Source organism: Heterocephalus glaber, unplaced genomic scaffold (genome assembly GCF_053883595.1).
Source record: "Heterocephalus glaber isolate CG9 unplaced genomic scaffold, H.glaber_assembly_v1.0 deba00001553, whole genome shotgun sequence".
Taxonomy (NCBI): Eukaryota; Metazoa; Chordata; class Mammalia; order Rodentia; family Bathyergidae; genus Heterocephalus; species Heterocephalus glaber.
In genome coordinates this window covers 9,529,340-9,547,613 of record NW_028258344.1, presented here as the reverse complement: position 1 = coordinate 9,547,613, position 18,274 = coordinate 9,529,340, and the positions used below count along the sequence as shown (strand labels likewise).

Here is an 18,274-nt window from a genome sequence, read left to right as displayed (position 1 = left end):
TCCTCTGTGGATCAGATCTTTTCTGTCTGCTTACCCCAGGACCACAAACTTGGATTATATATAAACTTCCACCTGTGGGGTCTCTGTTAGCATAGCCAAACATATCCTAACCAATGTAACAGGTGAAAGGAGCTTCTGTGAGATATGATTTCTCTCCCTTCCCCTACCCCACTGTCAGCAGTGGTCTGTTGTTTGCCTATAATTTCTAACCTTACAGATCTAGTGGTTCTTACAAATATAGATGTTGGATTCATCTTTGTTGTCGTCCACATATTTTGATTCCTAGAAGCTTCAGAAAAATTTATTGGAAGTTCAAGTTCAAATTCAATCTACCTGGCTAATTACACTTAAGTGTTTTCCACCAAAATACTTCCTTAAATACATTTGTTCAGTAATCTTATATACTTACATATTCTTATTCTGAAATATTGAATCAGAATATGTAGTGTACTCATACTGAGCAAATCACCATGACACCTCTTGTTCCGGCTCATGCAGATTCATCCTTGTTTGGAAAGGTGCATTGAGTGACTCTGGTTCTTCCCAGATAAGACTTGATGGTAATCTCTGCCGCTGTTATTTGTGGGATTTCTTTTTAAAAGGGTGGTTATGATTTAGGCCAGAGGCATAAGACTGCAATTATGGAAGTGATTAAAAAGGTTTACATTTTATAGAGCGTGAGGTCTATATTCCCAGGTATTTACACTCTCTAAATGCTGAATAGATCCTGTGTATAACAGGAAGTGGTACAATGGAGATTCAGCTCCAGGAAGTATAGCAGAAGGAAGAGAAAGGGTGGATCTGAACTTTGTTGGTTGGCTAATAGTTATTTTCTTGGTATTCCGGAAATGTATTAACCGAGGAATGAGCAAGGTGCTGAAGCCTGGTCTCCAGCAGAAGCAAATGTGTCCTAGGTAGGACACCTACATAAGCAAAGCCGGTAGGACAGCCAGTGGGTGGGTGGATGGAGGAGGGCTGAAGAACAGGTTGGGGGTTGCAGAAAGATATGCTGGCTTCGCGGCACACCATACGCCTAGTTGTGGAGCACAGGCTCACTTGTGTCATTTTGTGTGCAGTAATGAAGCCTGACGAGAGGTCTCCTGCTTGCCGATAGCCGGCTGTTGTCCTAAAAATGCAAACCACCGCCTCCGGCTATGGAATCGGGAACAGGCAGAGGACAGAGGCTGCGGCTGAGCGCCCCACTGCTCGCCCTCCCTTCAGCACTGGCAACTTGGATGTGGAAAGCTGGTCTTTACCCTTGTACATAAGGACACAAAAGAAAGAGATTTTTAATTAAAAAAAAAAAAAAAAAGATGTCCCAGAGGTCGATGGTTTTAATCCTGACTTTTTGCGGAACAGATATTAAAGACCGGAGAGGAGGGGTGCCTACTCCCCATCCTCTAGCCTCCTATGTTTTCTCATGTAAAATAAGCCTTTTGAACTAGAAAGCCGCTTTTTTGACTCCTCCTCCAATGCCCCCTTCGGAGAGTGCCCTCCCTTCCCCCAGTTCTCCCTTCGTTCTCCGTGGACCAGGCTCGTCACCCGCAGCCGCCGTTTCCAAGCTCTGCCTAACAATGGCTCATTAATATTCGATGGATCCGCTGAGCCTGGGAAGCGCCAGGGTTTACAGCTCCTGTGCCGCGGACCGCAGACCCCCTTGCCCCTGATTAGAAATCCGGAGCCTGGAGGAAAGCGCTTGGCAGGAAAAGGAAACGGGGGTCCAGTGAGGCCTCAGGTCCTAACATCCGGTGGGAACCAGGCCTGGTCTTTGGTAGCTCTGCCCCGGCCCTGAGTTTGTTTTAAATGTTGCTTTCCTGCTCTCAAACAGCACCTTGGCCCTAAGGTTTCTTGGACTGTGGAGGCAAAGTGGTTTTTAAGTTATAACCTTGATCCCCATTCCATCTGAGGGTGTTTATTATCCGCAGTCCACATTTCAGAAGCCGCCTTCTCCTTTTTTGTCAATCTCCTTGGAGGTAAGCCCTTGAAGTGGGGGAGAAATGCATTTTTCCTTGGGTTTTTAGGCATCTTTTATTTGCATGGAATTTTTGATAGACAACAAAGAATTTTTTTAAAAATTGAATTTTTTGCTGTCAAGGAAACAAGCTGTTCTCCCGATTAAGGCTCTTTGGTAAGCCTGGTAAAAACTTTATTAAGAGTTGAGGTATACATTCAGCCCTTCACAGAACTCAGCTAAAGTCATTTCTAGAACTACAACCTGCTTTGGAAAGAGCTTGATAAATCTGTGACTGTGAATCCCAGCTCTGGAGGAGTGGTCCTGATTTTCTGGAAGCCCTGAGAGAAGGTATTGACCCCTCAAGGGAAACACTGAGGATGACATTGTGATAAGAACAATTCTGACACTTCTGCAGCAGCAAAAAGATGTCATTCCTATACCTTACTGAGCCAAGGTCCATGGCCAACACCCTATAATCAAATTCAGATTGACAAGAAAACAGCATATCAAATTTATGAAAGCTCTGAACAACAGGAGAGTCTTCAGAGATGATGACTCAAAGAACCAGAGGAAATTGTATTTTTATGCTTCGGTTTGATGAAAGCATAGTCATATACCAGTGTGACTGGACAAAAAAGATATTGTCTAGTGGAGGGAAATTAAGCAATGCTGTTTATTCAGATTCTTCTCAGCCTTTCTGTGTAGCATTATTTCTTCTCTTCCCCCCAGGTAAGGGGCCAGATCCTTCTGAATTGAGAGTTTTATGACCCACTTTCTGGGAAGTAGGTCAGAGAATGACATTTCTAGGTCTTATGGCTTGCTTTGGGGGGTGGAGGGGAGTTCTAATTTCTATGACCTGCCTTGGGAGAGAAATGAAGGAGAAAGGAGGGCAGGAGAAGGATAAAGAGGACTTCTTGGTTTTTCTCTTTGCCAGTCTCCTTCAGTTCTAAGTGCCAGGATACCAAAAGGCCATACTTTGGGGTATCATACTGTAAGTCATAACATTTCACAGCCATATAGCATTTTATGGTTCATAAGCCCTTCTGCACAACCATGAAATTTGGTAACCCCAGTAGGCAAGTGGGGCACACAGTGTGCAAATTGGGACAAAGTGGGCCTCCCCACCAGGGAGTTGCCAGTAGCCAATCTGTTGCCAGTTAGGGTTTCATGCACAGGATTGATACCTTCTCCTTCTGCACTTCTCTATCTTCCTTTTACACATATTTCTGTTATTTATATACTTATTTGCTAATCACTGAGTTCCTTAAAATCCTATTTCCCAAGCAAATTCAGCAGGTAGTCTAGCTATTCTTCTCTCAGTCCTCATACCATCACTGACTCTCTTATTTTTTAAATTAAGATTCAAGCTATCCACAAACCATTCTAATTTCAAAACAACTGAATAAACCATAACTGTACTCTGGTGTTCAGAGCTATTTAAACCTTGCTGTCTTAACTGAATCTCACAGCAATCATATAGGGATGCTCAACTTCATTCTTTGGTGGGGTGGTGAAGGCTCGTCCAGTGGTAAATGTATTTTTCCCTCTTTGTCACCTTGCTTCTCACCCATCTGGCTGGCTCCAGTGATGTGTTCATAGATGCACAAGACCTAGTCTCTACTTTTTTTTTTTAAATGAAAACTGTGTATTATATTCCTATGAAAAGAATATGAACAATGGACCTATTGCTTCAGAAAAGGGAGAATCTTTTTGGTGTAACAAGTATATAAAATGATGGGTTAAAGACATAGCCTTTAACATCATAGAGATCTTGCCTTAATCTACCTATTTATTGGCTACTGATGTTGAAAAAATTATTTAACTTCTCTGAGTTTAAGATTTTTCATCTAAAAGACAGGTTTGTTATACTTACAGCATTTTCGTGAAGCTTAAATAAGATAATGTATGTAACTTATTCAGCCTACCACAGAATGAGGACTTAATTGATGGCACTAATTACTTAAAGACTCTGCATACTTAGGATTTTGACAGCTAGAAATGGGGCAAACAATAACATTTCTGATAAGGGAAGAAGCTATTATTGATGTTTCATGTTCTAAAATGTATACACATGTAATACACATCCTCTTGCAAAAAAGATAATTATTAAATCAGTTTATAATTTGACAAGCATTATACAAAGCACTATCACTCCTTCATTAAAGTCTCTCTACAACTATTTAGATAAATGTTGTTCTCTTCATTAATAGGGGAGAAAATAGGAACCTCAAGAAGTGAAAGGACTTGTTCTTGGTCACATTTCTGGGAGCCAGATTGGATCCTTTTTTCTGGTTCCTGCTGAAGGCTTCTTTCCTGAGACCATTCTGTGTCTCTTAACATTTATCTAGCACTTACAGTGTACTCGGCACTGCTCCAAACCTTTATAAATGTTAAGTCATTTTACTCTTTCTATATCTTTTTGAAGTAGGTACTGTCATTCCTCTAGAAGGAAGGAAGTGCACAGAGAAGGTAACTTGCCCACATTTTCACAAAAGTCTGGCACAGAGTGAGATTTGCTCCAAATGGGCTGCTGTGGAGTCCATATGCTAGATCATGGATGACACTTATCCATGGGAATATGTATCTCCTGGTGTGTGTTTTGTGTTATACAGTTTCCCTCTATAAATCTTTTTGTCTTGTTGCCTGCTCAGTAACAGCTATTCTGGGTGGATAGGTATTCAATAGGTGCTCACAAAACCAGGCAGATCACCTGTGCAGGGAAATAAGGGTATGGAGAGTTTGGCTTGCTTGATTGCACTGTATTTCTAGGCTATGATGAGGAGTGATATAGCTGAGAGGCTGCAAGGATAAAGGTACCAGGGCAGTCAGGGTGGAGGAGGACAGGGGTTGGGATAAGCAGATTGGGATGGAGACCAATTTGGTATAGGCACTTGCCCCTGTGGAATTTTAGCCAAGTGTTGAAACATTTTGGATCTGAGCTACAATGTCCAAAAAGCCAACCTAAGTAGTGCACATTTTTTTCTATCTTACTCATATACTGTTACATGGGTAAAATAAAGCAATGAGTGAATTTGCAGTTTGTACTCTAAAAGGTATATAAATATGAATCACCAAAAACTTAGGCTATTTTTAAGGTGAAATAACATCCTGATTTGCCTTATTGCCCAGAATATCTAGTGGGAATAATTTGTTTCCATAGCTAAACTCATACTGAATTTCCAGAGGCCAACATTCTTCTGACTTTCCTCCCCCTTTTCTAGTATTCGGGATTGAACTCAGGACCTTCCCACTGAGGTCTGTCTCTAGCCCTCCCTTCTTTAGTTTGACACAGGCTCTTGCTAAATCACTAGTTGCCAAGGCTTGTTTCTTTTAGTCCACTGAGTTATCTACGGCTCTAACAAGCAATGATTTTTAATGACTGGGTCACGATCCTAATCCTAAGAGAGAATTTGAACCCATAGGTCTCATGAGTTTTACACCTTTAGGACAAAGAGGGACAAAGAGGGGCATCGTCTCTGCTGGTAGTATAGTTTAATTTTATAGTCAACTTGCCCCCTTACCAGGTTAGGGTATGGAAAAAGTCATATATTTTTCTGTTCTTTTTTGAAGTTGAAATACAGTGGTACCTCGGTTTATGAATTTAATTTGTTTTAAAATTTTAGGGAAGATGGCTGCATTTGTGTTTGTGTGGAGAAGATGGCTGTGGTTGTGTTTGTTGCCTGACACAGAGTTTGAGAAAAGAGGCAAAATTTTTCTGAACACTTTTGTTTGAGAACCAGTTTGCAAACAGAAGTATTCATGAACTGAGGAATTACTATAATAATAAGCCTTCTTCTCATCTAATTTTCTCCTTGTATAAATATGGAGAACTTAGGAACTTGCTCAGCCTAAAGAGCTTATCCATGATCATGTATATCATATATACAGAACATGCCAAAAAATGTATACATACTTCAGGAAAAGAAAAGTAGTATGATGTTTTTTCAACACATGATGTCATCCACATTATGAGGGACCCTAGAGGATGTTATATATTTCAGAGAACCTATTACTGCTGGCCCTTAGATAAGAAATTAAAAATGTGTGTGCAGCAGTCTTAATAACCAAGATTACCCAAGTAGGAGTTTGCTATGCTAATAAGTGTCTGGAAGCTAATGGCCACCACTTTGAGCACCTCTTGTAATTGTAGAGGCAAAGATAACTTGCACTAATTTTGTCATGTTTCAATAAATTTAATATTTAAATATTTATACAAGTTTTTCATTTCCTGAAGTGTGCATACATTTTTTTGGGTGGACTCTGTATATGGAAGAAACTGGAGCATCTCGTCAGACCGCAAAAGAACCTCTCTTTTCTGCTACAGTTGCCACCATCAACTATGGTTGTAAACTCTATAAACTGAGGAGCTGAACCCTACTTACTCTTGTGGAGTCAGTCATAGTTTCTCAGCATGTAGGCTGGGGAAGAGGAGGACAAGTTATTTGAAGTTCTCCATACCTGAGAAGGCTGAGCCTTCATAATCAGAGCCCGGTGTGAGCAGCTGTTGGATCTTGTACCTGGAGTCCTACTCAGGGAATGCAGCAGGTCCGGAGTGACTGTTAAGAAGGAAGTGATTCCCAGCCGGTTGACCTGGGGCCCAGCCTGCTTTCCAACAGTCTGGATCCTGGAGTTGTTTGTCCAGTTTTGAACTTTCTAATCTCCTGGATATGTGTTTCCATCTGTTTTATGGATTCCCTTTGTTTCCTATGCTGGGATTCCATCATGTTCCTGAGCTCCTCTGTTTTTTATCTGTATCTGCTCTAGAGTTATTAATCACATCTTTAACTATGAAAGCAATCTGTGTTGTTATCTGTGAAATTATTTCTGATTTTATAATTTCCAGACCCTCTTTTGTTGCCAGTTCAGGGAGTCCAGGTGCTTGAGTTTCAGATTGTTTTATTTCGTTGGCCCTAGGGTTGCCTTTGGTGACCTGGAAGTCTAGTTTTGAGTCTTCTTTAGTTGTTTTCTTATTTCATTTTCTTATGCAGTCTGCTGTGCCTTTATTGAGGAGATCTTTGCTCTCCCAGTGGGCTTCAATTTTCAACAAGCCTCAGATTGGCCTTCTTCCTGCTGCTCACCACTGGACCAGTTCCTGGGTTCAGAGTGATGGCCATCTGGATCCTCATGCTGGGTTGTTGTCTGGGTGGGCCTCTGGCTGGGGACTGCCTGCCTGTGTAGCTGTTGCATGGGAGGGCCTTTGGCTGGGGACTCTGCACCTGAGTCTCTAGTGTCTGGATGGGCTTTTGGCTGGGGCCTGCACAAGTTTTGCGCTTTCTTATCTTTCTAATGGCTTTCCTTTTGGGGGTCCTTTCCTTTTTTTTGTAGCAGACTTTCTCCATGACTGAACTATAGCCTGCCTCATGCAGCTCACAACTGTTTTTTTTTTTTATCAATAAAGCTTTATTGAAGCAAAGCCATGCTCACTGGTTCGCATATTGCCTGTGACTGCTTTTCTGTAGCAGAGCTGAGCGCCTGTGGCCAAGACCATGCAACCCACAAGCCTAAAATAGTAATTATCTGGCCCTCTACAGAAGATGTTTACCTGTATGTCTGTGGCCTTTTAAAATGGTAAGGTGACAGAATTATCAAAGTAAAGTGTTCATGCTCCTCTCTCTTCCTTCTGAAAGATTTCAAAGTCAAATAATTTGATGGATGTAAATTGAATGCATGTACAAGGGTAACTCCACACTCAAAAGAAGCTACACTCCAGGGTTTTGTCAAAGCAACAACAAAAATATTCTTTTATACTCTTACCCCTGACTTTTTTAAAATTTAGAACAAAGAAGATGAGCTCCAAGTTGGCCTGATATCCACTTTCCCAGAAATAGAAAGAAGTAGCCAATTTTAAACAGAAAATGATTCTGATTCACTAGTACTCAAAACATTTTCCCAAGGATAGGAAGTACTAGCATAGGGCACACTCAATCATATTCTCAAAAGAAATAAGGAATAGTACTAGAGTGATTTCTAGTGACTTTTAGACTCCAAAAGATTAAGACAGGGCTGGGAATGTAGCTCAGTGGTAGAGTGCTTCCCTAGAATATGCAAGTCCTTGGGTTCAATTCCCATGATAGAAAGAGAGAGGGAGGGAAGAAGTAAAGAGGGAGACAGAGAGGGAGAGACAGACAGGGAAAGAGAGAGAACAATAAAATTAATCTTTGATGAAAGATTCTGTGAACAGTACTCTTTATAATGAAAACCGTTTATGAGCTAAGGCCAGGTTTTAAATAGAGTTAGAGTCACGTTGACCTAGCTGATTAAAAATGAGAACATTCACAGTGTAGTTTGGCTTTTCCTCTCTCCCTTCAAGAGCCTTGTTGTACAACAGCCTGAGCTAAACCTGCTGTGTCACTCTCATCTTTTACATTTCCCGGGTGTTTTCTTCTTAGATCATGCAACAACCCTGTCATTATTTTAAATATTTTTGTCTGTAAATTGCAGAATACTTGATCTGATTTTAATAGGACCCATGTGTGAAATCCATTACTTTTTTTTTAATCCATCGTTCTGATTCTTTCTGCTCTTTAGTACAGCACAGCTTGGTAGCACTAGGTACGTCTTGTTGAAAGTATGTCCATAAATATGTCCCTTGCAGCACAGAACAGCTTGTTAAATTGGCAGTCCTCAGCAGTTTGCCTAGAAAAGTTTGCCTCACTTGCGATAGTCCAAATGTAGGGCAGAACACAGCGCAACTTTTTATCTAATTTTACCAATTGACATATTCTTCAAATTTTTAACTACCTCGTGCCTTTTTCTTACAGTGCCACCACTTGATTTTTAAAATGGCTAAATGTTCTCCCGCTTCCCAAGTATAGATAGGAAAATTGCCTCACTTATTGCTGGGTATTAATTTGGGGAAAATGCTATAGTTTAAAACAGAATGCCAAAGTAATTGTGGGAAAGAGTCCTGATAAGATTGAGGTCCTGATTTTTATTCTTGAATTAGGATTGGGGCTATTTTCCACCTTGACAAGGGAGGCACTCCTTAATTATAGTTGTTCATGCCTTATCAATAGAGTTTATTGACATATTCTTTTTAATGATACTTTATTACTAATATTGATACACTTTGATATTTTATTGGTGTATTGATATATTCTGGTTTCCATCTGTTTGGTTAGTATTCTGTTAGAACTAGGAATGACATGTATCCAGGAACTTTCAACTGAAAGCTTAATGTCACAGTGATGAGCCTTCAATTTTATAGATCTTTGCCCTCACCTCTATGAGAGGAGGCCAGGTTCAGTAGCTTCTGATGTTTGAAGAATGCAGGCAGCCGATCTCCAGGCCTCAAAACCCCAGAGACTGTCCTACTCAGCTTATCACTATATGTTCAGATTTATCAAGGTTCATCCTAAAGGAAAAGCACACAGTGGATGAAACAAAACATATCTGAATATATCTTGTACACAGGGACCCAGGCATGAGACAATGCACAACACAAAGGCTGTGTGTTCAAAGTCACTGTCTGGAGACCATAACTTTCAGATGGCCATAAGTGCTTTGGTGTAAGTGGCTAGAGAAAGCTGAATATATATTCTATTCTTAGTTCCTGTCTGCAAATTTTACCACTGAGTAGGAAATTTGGTTGTCTCTGAAGAATCTATTAGCAAATATCACTTTTAGGAGGAAAGTTTGAAGGTAGCCTTCTTGGATCATTGAAATGTGAGGCACATGTTCTACAAATAACACTCACACTTTCTACTCCCTTTTTTTAAAATTAATTTTAATGGTACATTTTAAGTATACAATATAATGACATTCATCACTGGAGATTTATACCTTTACATAATCTATCTTGGTTCTTATTCTTTCCCTATTCCCCTGCCCTCCCTTCAACCCCTCCACCCCTCTCTATTTACAAAGACTTTGTTTCCATTTTTTCATTTTCTCATGTTAATTCCATTCCCTTTTTTTCTCTCCCTTCCCCTTCCCACTTCCCCTTTCCCTTTGTACCATTTTTTTCCTATTTCACATTATCTATTATACATTTTGATCATTATTTACATTTTCATTTCTCACACCGGAGAAACTATTTGGAATTTACATGTGTGTCCTATTTTTTTCAATTAAGAGTATCACCTCAACATGCATCCATTTAGCTATAAATGTCTCTAATTTCTCATTCTTTATGGCTGAGTAGTACTCCATTTTATATTAAAAAAACACATTTTCTTTATCCAGTCTCCATTTGACAGGCAACTGGGCTGTTTCTCAGTTTTAGCTATTACAAACTGTGCTGGAATGAACATGGGTGCACATATATTGCTATGGAATGATTCTTTTAATTTATTTGGGAAGATACCCAGCAGGGGAATAGCTGGGTCAAATGGGACCTCTAATCCTAGTTCTTTGAGGTATCTTCATACTGATTTCCACAGTAGTTTCTTCAGTCTACACTCCCACCAATGGTGGAGAAGGGTTCCTTTTTCCCCACGGCCCTACCAACATTTGTTATTGGTTGATTTCATGATAGCAGCCATTCTTTCTGGGGTGAGGTAGAATCTCAGCATTGTTTTCATTTGCATCTCTTGAATGACCAGTGATGTTGAACATTTTTTCATATGTTTATTTGCTTTTATACTTCTTTGAGAAATGTCTGTTCATTTCAGATGCCCATTTTTGGTTTGGGTCTTTAAATTTGGGAGCTCTGATTTTTTTAAAGTTCTTTATATATTCTGGATAGTAGACCTTTGTCTGAGGAACAGCTGGTAAAATTTTTTCCCCACATTGTGGGTTGTGTCTTCACACTGTTGGTGGTTTCTTTTGCTGTACAGAAGCTGTTTAATAAGAAGAGATCCCACTTGTTGATTCTTTGTGGTAGTTCACGTGCAACTGAGGTTTTGTTCATAAAATCTTTTCCTGTTCCAATGTCTTCAAGAGTTCTACCTAATATCTCTTTCAGCTGGTTAATTGTTTTTATTTTAATATTTAGATCTTTCATCCATTTCTATTTTAGTTTAGTACATGGTGAGAGATATAGGTCTAGTTTTAATCTTTGGTAAGTTGAAACCCAATTTTTCCAGCACCGTTTATTAAAGAGGCTATCTTTCCTCCAGTGAGGGTGGTTGGCTCCTTTGTCAAAGATGAGGTGGCTGAGTGTGTCTGAAGTTGTTTCTGCATCTTTTAATCTGGTCTACTGGTCCTCAGGTCTGTTTCTTTGCCAGTACCATGCTGTTTGTAGTATAGTACTTTTGTAGCATAGTTTCAAGTTGGGAGTTGTGATACCCCTTGCCATGTCTCTGTTGCCTAGAATTGCTTTTGCTATTCTGTATCTCTTTTTCTTCCAAATGAATTTTTGGATTGTTTTCTCCTGGTCTGTGAAGTATGCTGTTGAAGTTTCAATTGGGATGACATTGAGTCTATATAGCAGTTTTGGAAGTATGGCCTTTTTCACTGTGTGGCTTCTTCCTACCAAGGAGCAAGGGATGTCTTTCCATTTCTGATATCCTCTTCGATCTCTTTTTTCAGAGTGCCATAGTTTTCAGAGTAGAGGTCTTTGATCTCTTTTGTTAGGTTGATTCATAGGTATTTCTTTTTTTTTTTTTTTGAATGCTATTGTGAAAGGAGTTGTTTCTCTGTTTCCTCTTTCAGTGAGTCTGTTGTTAGTGGACAGGAAAGCTATTGATTTTTTTGTGTATGTTGACTTTGTACTCAGCTACTCTACTCCTTCTTAAGCATGGTTTCCTAGCTGCAGGTGAATAAAGGCTAATGCTTGAATCATTTTAATTTCACTTTAATTAAGTATTTGAAACTTGTTACAGCCTCTTTTTTTTGGTACTGGGGATCGAACTCAGGTCCTTACACTTGTGAGGCAGGCTCCAGAACCACTGAGCTAAATCCCCAGCCCTCAACCTCTTATTTTTAAGTGTGTGTAGAGGGTATGTTTCACACCTCTGTCTCAAGGTTAAGAGACAATATTTCTTAAAAGTGGGGGTTTGAGTTTCATTTGCTTTAGAATCACCTTGGATAGTTGTTAAAGAAGCAAATTTCTGGGATTTACTTTTAACTTCTTGAATCAGAGTCACAAAGATAGAATCTAGGTAATTCTGATACCAATGAATTTTGAGATTGCCCTATCAAATGCCCTGTGTTCAATATATTTTTTGTGGAATGAATAAAAACAGTCCAAGGGAGCAAAGTGGATTGATTAAATCAAATGAAGAACATTCTTTTTTATTATTAAATGTCCTTCAGGCTTTTATGTTGATTTAACCACGTTAAAAGTGTGACCAATGACATTCTAAATTGTGGAACTGTGGCTGATAATTGAAAGAGAAAATCTCTTGTTTGGCATCCTGAACAATCTTTTCTTATACTCTTAAAGGTGTTAGAAAATCACTTTTAAAATATTATTTTACCTTTTCGTAATTAAAAAAATTAATTATTTCCGAAAGATATTTGCTGGAATTGTATAAAAATGTTTACAGATGTCTTAGGAAGAAAACAGCAGAATGTGGAACTAATTATGTTGATTTAAGATAATTATGAAACACAAATGACCATTACTGCAACAAGTCCCCTGACAGTTAGTGTGTGACTCGGGGGATCAGGCTCAAATGAAGTTAAAAAAAAAAAAGAACAGTGATGTATTTGTGTGATAGTAATCAAATGAGAAAGTCCCCCAAGGGAACAAAGTTATTTGGTTATAGTTTAGTATTCAAATTATATAAGATTTTTTTTACTGAATAAAATTTTTTTCCTCAACCTCAAACGAATGTGTGTGTGTGTGTGTGTGTGCACGCGCATGTGTGTGTTTATTATTTTGGAAATAAAAAATGAATAAGTATTCAATTTTCTTACATTTCTGACTTCCTGTTACAGTAGAAACTGACATATTTAGTATGAATTGGATCCATTTTCTTTTCCATCTTATATTGTCAGTGAGATTCTGTGACAGGATTGGAAGTAGAGCCCCAAAGAGACTTTTAGATTTTACCAAATGTCCTGGCACAACAGACCTAAGCAGCCTTAATTCAATTCAGGTCACCACTGAGTATTTGTAAGCTGTACCCAATCTACATGGACCTTTTGGTCTATGGTAGTTTGGTCATGCTCTATTTAGCATGATGGAATTGAAGATATGGAAAATCCAAAAGCTTCTAGTGGGAATCACCATCAACAAAATATGCTGGAGGACCAAACAATTTTGAACTCTGTTGAACAGTTGAACAGCCATATCTAGAAGAGTATCTTCCACATTTGTAGAAAAATAGACTTCAATTTCACATTACTACTAACTTAAAGAGAAACCATAAGTCAACATATCAACCTCCAGAACAGCACCATCTAGTGAATACCAGGTGAGAATACTTAATCTTAAATATTCTGCTAGCTGCATCAAACCAAGTAAATGAATAGATGAAAATAATGACATATGTATTATTTAACCCAAAGTTTCCAAAATTTTGTCTGAACATGTATTCAGTATGAAAATTATTACTGTGTTATTTAACAGTCTATTTGTTACATTAGATATTCATAGCTCAATTTGAATTAACCACATTTCATATGGTCAATAACCACATGTAACAGGTTTTCCTTGTCCATCTATTGCATGTACTAGGTTGCAGTTGTCTTGGTTCTGCTGCGCTTTAGGGCTACTGGGTAGTTTAAGGTGTCTTCACAGGCTGTTTATCCCCATTGCTAGAGTGGATGCCTCACTCTAGTTTTCTGTTTAGCAGCTACTCATGACTCCTCTGTTAAAGATGCTGAGCCAGTGGCTCACTCCCATTCTTGGTTCTCACTGTTGTTTGGTAAATGTAGAGATGTGCCAAGGAACCAGATGTGACATGACAAATCTAAGTCTTGTAGGTAGAGTAAAAATTGAGTAATAGAATTTGATACTTAGTTTTTCACCGCAATCTGGAGCATGTCATATCAATAATGTCTTACTGTCCTAGAAACTTATCAGCTTTCTTGACTAGTTTATTTCTGGATTTAAAATACAGAAAATTGTAAATCATACCTCTTAGTTTATGATACCATATAATTGATCTGTGTTCTCTCTTGACCATCAGTATGGATCAACTGATAGTCATCTATCAATTTTCACCTGCAGTTATCCATCTACCCATTTATCTTATCCATTGATCTCATTTGAGTTTTGTTTCTCAATTTCACACTGCTTTACCATTCTTCCCCCTAGCATAAGCAGCCATTTTAATGTGCTCAATGATATCCTTGTTTTGTTTATTTTGGTACTGGGGATCGAACTCAGGACCTTGCATTTGCAAAGCAGGTGGCGGAAACACTGAGCTAAATCCCCAGCCCTATATCCTTGTTTTTTATGTTCTTGTAAAACATATGTTCATGTATTTTAATTTACACAACTATCATTATGCTACATAGCTCATTATATTTTCTTTTTTATCATGCTGACATATTGTTCTTAAGCGCTAGCCATGTAGCTGTGTGGTCATCTAACTTTTTGTAATGCTGCAAAATACTTAGTAGGCATCTACCATGTTTAACCTATATGCAAGTGATGGGCACCATGATTGCCTCTCATTTCCCACCACCACAAGCAATACTGTGAAAAATGTCATAGAGCATGTTTCCTGGTAAGTGAAATTATTTTCAGAATTATATCCAGGAATGGGATTAATGTGTCACAAGGAATAGTCACTTTAACTAAGTACTATCAGATTGTTTCTGGAATGTCTATACCAGTTTATGTTTATATTAGCAGGGAATGAAGGTTTGTATATTATCATTTACCTCCCCCCATTACATTCTCTAGCTTTCAAATTTTAATCATTCCAATGAGTTTCTCGGAATTTTCAATGCTCTTGTGTCAAAATTCATAATTGAGGCATATAATTGGGAAGCAAAAGTAGGTGATAAAGTCCAGTTTTCTATTTACTTTTAAAATATTTGACCAGGGACAGGTATTTAGCTCAGTGGTTCTGCCACCTGCCTTGCAAGCGCAAGGTCCCTAGTTTGATCCCTGGTACTCCCCTCTCCCCCCCCCCAAATTTGATCATATGTTGGTTACTCCAGTACTAGAGGCAATAACATCATTCGTATCATGTTTTAAAAAGACAATAAATAAGAGAGTAGAATATCTGGGTAAAGTAAATATGCTCAGAATATATGACAGCCACTGGTCACTTCTGTATTTGTCTAGAAGGCTGAGGGATACATTCTTTAATAGTCCCAAGAAGCCTGCTCTTGGTCTGGACCTGATTCTAGTGGAAACTCAAAAACCAATAAATTGTCTAAAACTGATGGTGCTTTCATATATTCTTTAGAAATCTACTCCACTAGATCATAGCATAACCCAGGAAAGCTTGCTCACAAAGACGTTGCCAGTATGAGTCAAAGAGAAAGAGTAGGATGCTGAAGCCTGATGGGCTAGGGGAACTGACTTCAATGGTAAGCTGTTTCTAAGGTATCATAAGAGCAGTCAACACTGAGTAACAGACTCTAAAATTCTGAATCCAGTGTAAAATACCTCCAACACTCTGTAGTCTGGTTTCCCAAATTTGCTCTGGAAATCATTGGAAAGACTATGTTTTAAAATTTCCTAAAGGTCAGTCATTCAGTTCTTCCCCTTTTAATACTTAAAATATCCCCTTTCTCACCAAGGGCTCTCTAGATTATATAAGTATATAATGCATATGTGGTCTTTTCTTAGAGCCAGTAGAAATTTAAAAGACTTCCATAAAGAAGAGGGGAACCCAAGGCCATACTGCATTGTAAGTGGGGAGTAGAGTGGTGGTGACTCCTATATATTGTCCTTACCAACTACACATTGAATTCCAATGAATGAACCGGACAAAGATTCAGTGACTTCACAATCAGCATGGATTCAGTATATTTGATCAGCATCTATGGATTTCATATCTATGGATTCAAACAACCATGAAATGAAAATATTTGGGAAAAACTGTTCATACTAAACATGTACTGTACAGGCTTTTCCCCCTTGTCATTATTTCCTAAACAATATAGGGTAACAACTACTGTATTTAAATAGTAGTTACATAGTAGTAGGCATAGAAGTAATCTAGAGATAATTTAAAGTATTCAGAAGGATATATACAGAGTATATATAAAGTATATATTGTGACATATTATTTTCATAATATGTCACAATGAATGACATTGTGAATGTCATTTTACATAGAGTACTTGAGGATCCTTAAATTTTGGTATCAGAGGGGGTTGTGGAACTCATCCCCAGGGATACCAAGGGAAACTATATAACATGTTGATTGTATAGGTGGCTTTACGGTCTTTCTGAGCCATGTACCAAGAGGAGCCCTGTGTCATTGTAAATAAGGGTGTCTTTATGTCCATGCCCTCAAAAATGTGCACTAACATTTACTGTGGTAATGAATAAGTGAAAACAGAAGACAGAGATGTTGATTTACATGCATACAAAGATCACAAGTGTTTAGCTACTATTCTGCTATATGAGAAGTAGTAATTATAAGGAAAGAGAACTGAGTCTAAAGAAGTAAATTCGAGGATATCTGCAATCAGAAAAAAAATTACAAGTGACAAAATTTATACACATATTCTTTTAGATATTTATTTATAATTATGTTGATTGTAAGATAATTTTAGAAATGATCCTATACAGTCTTGCGGATTTAAGAGAGGCCCTACTCCTTGAACAAAGGCAAAATGAGGTCATTTCACAGTTTGTTACCAACGTTGGGGTTCATCTCCACACACTATCCACTCTGGCTGGCACCTCATTCATGGAGGCAGCTGCAAAGTATTCTGTTTTACTTTCATGTTTGTAAAACCTCAGAAAAGTCTGCATAAAATCCTCACCCTTCCCACCCAGCTTAAAGTCACTTTTAGTCCCAAAGCTGGAACAAGGTCTGGGGGGTCCTCAGGGCTTGAGCACTGGTCATGCTCCTCAAAATCAGATGCCAGTGGATACCCAGGAGAGGATGCTGGGGGCAAGTTCATTGTCAAGGGTGAATGGGGTTAAAGATAATATGAATCCAATCCACAGGGATAACAGATCATGTAGCAAGTAATAATTAGAGAAGCCATTCCCACTATGTAGATGGGGAGAAAGATCTGAGTACGTGGGCCAGAGATGTGAGACATTTGCAAACCCGATTAAAAATGAAGGACTTAAAATACTAGATTGTGCCAAATGTGTTTACATTAGAGGAAGACAAGTTAGCACTGCTGATAGCTCTACTTTCAGAGACTGGGTGTGAGAAGCCAGTGAACAAAGGCTGGAGGAATAGGGCTGGGGCCAGAAGCTTTTAATCCTGTGTGTTGGGGCAAATTTAGAAGTGCAACATCTGCAATCAGGCAGAAATGGAGACTTGGGAGAGGTGTTTGCCTATTGGCTTTCCTCTGCTGTATGGATATGGAGTATGAAGCTTCTTTAGGCTTCATTGGAAAAATCAAAGTAAAGGCTATACCATAGTCCTGAGGTAGACAGAAAAAATAGGTAAGAAGAAGAAGACAAGGAGAATCATAATCTTTAAATTGTGCTTTTAATAAAAACTGCAGCTTCAAAAATGAAGGAAAAATTCCTAAGGACCTTAAAGACAATAATCTATGAACTGACCTCTGAGCCTATGCTTTTCAACTGTACATAGTACTCCCCCGTCAATCCCCATCCTAAACAGGCACACATAATAAGACATATTTTAGTTTCAAGCACATGTAAATGGTTTGCTTTTAAACACAGCTCACCAAATGGGCAAACCCAACAGATACTAGAATATACAACTTAGATGACCCATTTTAGGGACACACCTAAATCCCCATAAATGTACACATCTAGAGCACAAATGTACCCCCCCTCCCCCACATTGAGGGCTGTACTCTTTCTTTGAGTATGTACTTTAAAAATTCTGCCTAATCAAACTATGCTTCTTACTGAAGCACTCTGAAAATTCTTTTTCTAGGTTGGAAAACCTACAACTTACCCTGTGGGTGGAGTAAGATGAGGTTCCCCAGCTCCACTTCAGAGACCCCTTCAGACCCTGTCTGGTGACAGTCCCAATAGCCAAGAGCAGTGTGATCACATCTTCTCTCCACCTTGGTTCCCAGGCTGCGGTGCTGACAGGGAGCTATGCTCAAGGTGGGAGGGGAGAGGTATTTTTCCTTTGCTTCATTTCCTCACATCCTGAGGAATTGAGGGATAATACAGACTTTCTGCTTTTAATGATTGACCAGTACTTTAGTTAGTCCAGTTTCTTCTGACTCATTGTACACAGGAAATGAAAAATAGAGTGGTAAATAAATTGCTTCTAGCAGTTTTGTCCTTCTAACATGAGTTGGTGAAAGTTTTGGGGGAAAGAAGATGAATTTTTCTAAATGAGCAATACAAAGTAC

At 38.8% G+C, this 18,274-nt stretch overlaps 1 long non-coding RNA gene across 1 annotated transcript in view; it reads right to left on the bottom strand.

The window, feature by feature from the left end:
• Positions 1–18,038, bottom strand: part of LOC101720957 (uncharacterized) — a 114,185-nt gene extending 96,147 nt beyond the window's left edge. The window contains exon 1 of the long non-coding RNA XR_205128.4: positions 17,866–18,038. This is a non-coding gene — a long non-coding RNA (uncharacterized LOC101720957). The remainder of the gene's footprint in view (positions 1–17,865) is intronic.
• Positions 18,039–18,274: the final 236 nt, after the last annotated feature.